The sequence below is a fragment of the Neophocaena asiaeorientalis genome, unplaced genomic scaffold (genome assembly GCF_003031525.2).
Source record: "Neophocaena asiaeorientalis asiaeorientalis breed wild unplaced genomic scaffold, Neophocaena_asiaeorientalis_V1.1 scaffold156, whole genome shotgun sequence".
Classification (NCBI taxonomy): Eukaryota; Metazoa; Chordata; class Mammalia; order Artiodactyla; family Phocoenidae; genus Neophocaena; species Neophocaena asiaeorientalis.
Genome location: NW_020173773.1, coordinates 1 through 5347, shown reverse-complemented (window position 1 = coordinate 5347; position 5347 = coordinate 1). Strand labels below are relative to the sequence as shown.

Sequence of the window (5347 nt, the reverse complement as noted above, 5' to 3'; positions counted from 1 at the left end):
CCCTCGCCCACCCCCGGCCCCGGACGGAGCCGGGCCGCGTCTTGCCAGCCCCTGCCGCCGGCCCCCAACCCGCGCCTCTCCTCGCCGGCCACGGCCAGGCGCGCGCCCACCCGCTCCTCGCAGCCTTGCTTTCGGTCTCGGGCCTCCTCCTCCCGGCGCGATCCCCGCGTCGGAGGCAATGGGCAGCGCGCACTCGGAGTTTTCAGCGCCACTTGGGTCCGGGTCCCTGTCGGGTCGGGGGCTGCTGCTTTGGAGGACGCGGTTGGTGTGGCGTTGGGTCGGGTCGGGCCCGTGCCGGGCGCCCGTGGTGGGCAGGGGGCCGGAGGGCAGGGGGAGGCGTCGGCAGGCAGCCCGAGAGCGTCCGGGCGCGGGGGCGGTGGCCGCCGTCCTCGTTAGTATAGTGGTGAGTATCCCCGCCTGTCACGCGGGAGACCGGGGTTCGATTCCCCGACGGGGAGGCAACACGCCCCCTTTTGGTGGCTGGCGCCGCTCTCTGTCCCGCCGCCGATCTCCCAAGGACCCTGCTTCTCCGCCCTGTGCCCTCCGTCCTCCAGCGAGGCGCAGGGCCCCAGCGCGTGCCCAGCCTGCCCACCCTCGACCCCCTCCAGCCCTCCAGCCCTCCGGCCCTTCCTCGCCGCCGGGCACTCAGTCGCCACGGCCGAGCGACGGCCTCCTCTGGACACCACAAGCTCTCGATGACGTTGCGGCCCGCCCAAAGTGGCTGTCTCCGCGGGCTCCTTGCGTCGCGACGCAAAGCTGCGCAGCTACGCACAGCTGCATGGGTGCACAGCTGCCGGGACGGGTGGGAGGCGGATGAGTGCCGTCCCCTGTCGGTGCGGGAAGTGGCCTGGCCAGGCGCCGGGTGGAGAAGGGCTTTGGCGAGCCGGGGTGCTGGAAGATGCGTGCGCCGGGGGCGGGGGCGGGGGCGGGGCCGGGCCGCGGCGTGGAGCCGAGGGACCTGGAGCAGCAAGGCAGCGAGAGCGCCCCCCTGAGGCGATCGGGCGGGTGGTCTAGGGCAGCTTCGTAGGGCTGGCGCGGGTGGGGCGCCGGGGGCGGGGGCGGGGGCGGGGCCGGGCCGCGGCGTGGAGCCGAGGGACCTGGAGCAGCAAGGCAGCGAGAGCGCCCCCCTGAGGCGATCGGGCGGGTGGTCTAGGGCAGCTTCGTAGGGCTGGCGCGGGTGGGGCGCCGGGGGCCCTTGGTGGCGTCTGTGACGTCACAGAGCTGCCGGCCGGCGTGGCGTCGGGGCAGGGCTGCTCCAAGCGGCGGCTGCGGCGGCGGCGGCTGAGGAGGACGAGGAGGACGAGGGAGAGAAAGGGGAGCAGGAGGAGGAAGAGAAAGAGGAGGAGTCGGAAGAGAAGGAGGAGGAGGAGGAGGAAGAGGAGGAGGAGGGGGAGGAGGAAGCGGCGACGAGAGCGCGCTCGGGCGAGCCCGGTGCCGGCGTCTCGGGGCGGCCCGGGCTGTGCAGCGTTGGTGGTATAGTGGTGAGCATAGCTGCCTTCCAAGCAGTTGACCCGGGTTCGATTCCCGGCCAACGCAGCAGGCTGACCTTTTGCCGAGCTCCGCGGGAGGCCGGCCGGCCGGGGGCCTGTGAGGGAGAGCTGGGAGCAGGGAGCTCGGTGGCCCTAGCGGCTCTTCTTGTGTGTGCGAGAAGCAGGCGCGCAGTGTTCTGAGGGTGCTGCAAGCAGGAAGGACGGGAGGACACGTGGATTGCCAGGGGCGGCGCGTGGCTGGACTTGGCAAGGCGGGGTCTCGGCGCCAAGGTGGCGCCGAGCGGCTGCTATGGGTCGAGCAGGAGCAGCGGTAGAGCCTGACGCTCCCTGGTGGTCTAGTGGTTAGGATTCGGCGCTCTCACCGCCGCGGCCCGGGTTCGATTCCCGGTCAGGGAAGCCTCTCTTCTTCCTCTCTACCTCACACCGTCCCCGTCCCACTTTTAGGCCACGCTTGCTCCGCGGCCTCGGCGTCGCGCCCTGCCCGACGACAGCCGCCCGGTGCCCTGCACCTGCAGCCCAAGCCCTGCCAGGCAACCTCCACCCTCCCTGCCCGGCCAAACCTTTTGGCCGCACTGGCGCGCGCCCACTCGAGGCCTTCGACGTCCCGTGTCTTCCTTTTCACACGCTTGCCTCAGCCCCGAACACGAACGGCCGGGGCAGCGCCTCTCCCCGCCGAGGCTGTGGCCACGAGCAAACGCCCCCGCCTGTGTTTGGACTCTCCAGCAGCACTGCTTCTCCCCCACGGCGACGGCGGCGGCGGCAGCGACGGCGCTGTCACACGCGGTGCCTTCTGACATCGCCGGATCCCCTGTGGAAAGGAGCACCGGTGGGCAGACGGGTGCTTCGCAACACCGCAGCAGGTTTCCTGAACGGCCTTGCCGGGGCCCTGGGGGCGGCTGACAGTGTGGGATGAAGGTGTTTGTGGCCGTGGTCGGCGGCCACCCCACGCGGGTTAGGGAACGGAGCAGAACGAGCCCATGGAGAGAGGGCGGCGCTGGGCCGCGTGCTGGGAGGTGCGAGGAAGGGCCTGGGGTGTCTGGCTGGTGCGCGGGCAGGAGCGGGAGGTGTTGGGCTGGCGGGGACCTGGCCCGGGAGAGCGGCTGGCCACTCAGGCAGGGGCTCAGCAGAAGCTTGGAGTGGTGGCGGCACCTGGCCCGGCACGAGTGTGCGGGTGGGTCAGATCAGGGGGCGGGGTGGGCCTGGAGCAGGAGTGGGTCTGAGGAGCGCTGGCGGAAGTGAGACTTCCGGGCAGGACATGTGACAGTCGGGTCTGTGGTACAAGGGGCAGGTGGCAAGGAGAGGGGTCCGAGCCTGCAGGCTGGGGGGAAGGGCGGGGTGTGTGAGTGGGCTGTGGGGCGAGGAAGATGGTGGGAGAGGACCCCTTCGCGGTGGGGTGGCGGGTGAGCGCCCCAGACTGGTGGGCTGTGCGGCAAGGTGGTGAGGCCAAGCAATGGGTTGTTACTGGGGACGGTGGGTAGGAGGCAGGTAAGAGAACAACAGAAACGGAGCGCGCCACAGGGGCTAGGCGGGGTCCGAATGGGGTGGGGGCATTCTACTGCCCCAGAGGCATACATCACCTCTCATCGGGAGAAACCATCCAGTCTCAGGTGTGTGTGGCGGCGGGGGTGGGGGGAGGAGGGGTTGAGGTTGAACGAGGCCAAGGGAGAGGTCCCCTCTGCTCCAGCAATCCCACTCCTGGGTACGTACCTGGAAATGACGAAACAAGAGTTCAGAAAGGCACAAGCACCTCCGTGTTCACAGCGGCACTATTTGCACTAGCCAAGACATGGAAAAAGCCCAAGTGCCCGTCCACGGGTGGCTAGTGCAAGAAGAGGTCGTATCTGTGTAGTACGGGGTATTACTCAGCCATCAATAAAAAAGAATGCAATATTGCCATTTGCTGCCACAAGACTGCTCCCAGAGAATATTACGCTTACTGAAGTATGTCCGACAGAGAAACACAAAGATATGTGGAATCTCAAAAGTACTACCACTGAATCTATGTGCGAAACAGAAAGAGGCTCACAGACCTGGAAAACACAGTGATGGTTACCCGAGGGAAAAAGGAGGGGTGGAGGGATAAATTAGGAGCTCGATGAACCGATACACAGTACTTCATATAAAGGAGATAAGCAACAAGGATTTACAGAATAACACAGGGAATGATATTCAATATCCTGCAATAACCTATACTGGAAATCAATCTGAAACAATATTAGACATGGAAAACAGTATCCCCTTTGCTGTACACCTGAAACTAACTCAGTGTGGTTACTCAACTCTTCTTCCTAAACCACAAGTACTAGTACTTACAAGTAAGCAAGTAAATAAATAAATAAAAGCGACGAACAAAATAAATAGGAGAAACTGAGCCATCGGATGATCCAGCAATCCCCGTCGTGGGTACACATCCACCAAAGAGAAAAACTGTTGCTTGAAGAGGTCCACGCACCCCCGTGTTTGTAGCTGCGCTACGTGCCACAGCCAAGACACAGAAAAAACCCATGTGCCCATCAACAGTTGGCTGACAGGAAAAGATGTGGTGTATATGTACTGTGGAATATTACTCAGCCATTTCAGAGAATGAAATATTGCCATTTGCCACAATAAGGATGGTCCTAGAGATTCTTACACTTAGTGAAGTAAGTCTGACAGAGAAGCACAAAGATACGTGGAATCTAAAACATAATAGACAAGAATGTATGTGCAAAAGAGAAACAGACTCCCAGACAGAGAAAACACACTGATGGTTACCCGAGGAGAAAGGGAGGGGTGCGGACACAAAGTAGGAGCCGCGATGAACAGATACACCGGACTTCATATAAAAGACGTAAGCAACAAGGATTTCCAGTATAACACAGGGAACGATATACAATATCCTGTAGTAAGCTATCATGGAAAGCAATCTGAAACAATATTAGACATGGAAAACAGTATCCGCTTTGCTGTGCACCTGAAACCAACTCAATATTGTTAATCAGCTTTTCTTCCAAACTTACAGCTAGTCGTTCTTATAAGTAAGTAAGTAAATGAGTAAATATTAACTGCATAAATAAAAAGAACACACTAAAGAAATAGGGGAAATATGAGCTCTCCTACGATCCAGCAATCCCCATCGTGGGTACACATCGGCAGAGGAGAGAAACTGTCATTTGAAGAGATCCATGCACCCCCATGTTCACAGCAGCACTACGGGCCACAGCCAAGACATGGACAAAACCCAAGTGCCCATCAACCGATGGCTGGCACAGGAAGGCGTGGTATATATGTACTGTGGAATATTACTCAGCCACACAAAAGAGTGAGTTATTGCCATTTGCACCAAGAAGGAGGGACGTAGAGTATACTACACTTAGCGACGTAAGTCAGGCGGAGAAGCACAAAGATATGTGGAATCCAAACCGTACTACAAACGAATGTATGTGCCAAAGAGAAGCAGACACACAGACATAGAAAACACACTGTTCGTTACCCAAGGGGAAAGTGCAGGGCAGGGGAAAGTCCGGAGCTGCGATTAACAGAGAGGAAATACTATACATAAAGCACATAAGCAACAAGGATTTACCGTACAGCACAGGGAACTGTATTCACGTGTCGTGATAACGTATAATGGAAAATCACCTGGAAAAGGACATATAACTGAATCACTTTGCTGTACACCTGAAAGTAACACAATGTTTAAACCAACCATACTGCTACGAAATGGGGGGGGGGGGGGGGGGGGGGGGGGGGGAAGTGGCGAGACAGGAGGTGGGAGGGTGGTGTTTGTGGGAGTAGGCAGGAGGCTGAGGTGGTGGTGCTGGGGTTGTTGTCCCGAGGTCTGATGCTGTTGGTGGGAGCAGAGGTTTAGAGGAGGG

General features: G+C 60.3%; 3 non-coding genes across 3 annotated transcripts; all 3 read left to right on the top strand.

The window, feature by feature from the left end:
* The first annotated feature begins 386 nt into the window (after window positions 1-386).
* On the top strand, window positions 387-458 carry TRNAD-GUC (transfer RNA aspartic acid (anticodon GUC)). The gene has a single exon. It is a non-coding gene; the product is annotated as a tRNA-Asp (tRNA).
* Window positions 459-1464: 1006 nt separating this feature from the next.
* On the top strand, window positions 1465-1536 carry TRNAG-UCC (transfer RNA glycine (anticodon UCC)). Its single transcript has one exon. It is a non-coding gene; the product is annotated as a tRNA-Gly (tRNA).
* A 278-nt stretch (window positions 1537-1814) lies between these two features.
* Window positions 1815-1886, top strand: TRNAE-CUC (transfer RNA glutamic acid (anticodon CUC)). Its single transcript has one exon. It is a non-coding gene; the product is annotated as a tRNA-Glu (tRNA).
* The last annotated feature ends 3461 nt before the right edge of the window (window positions 1887-5347 follow it).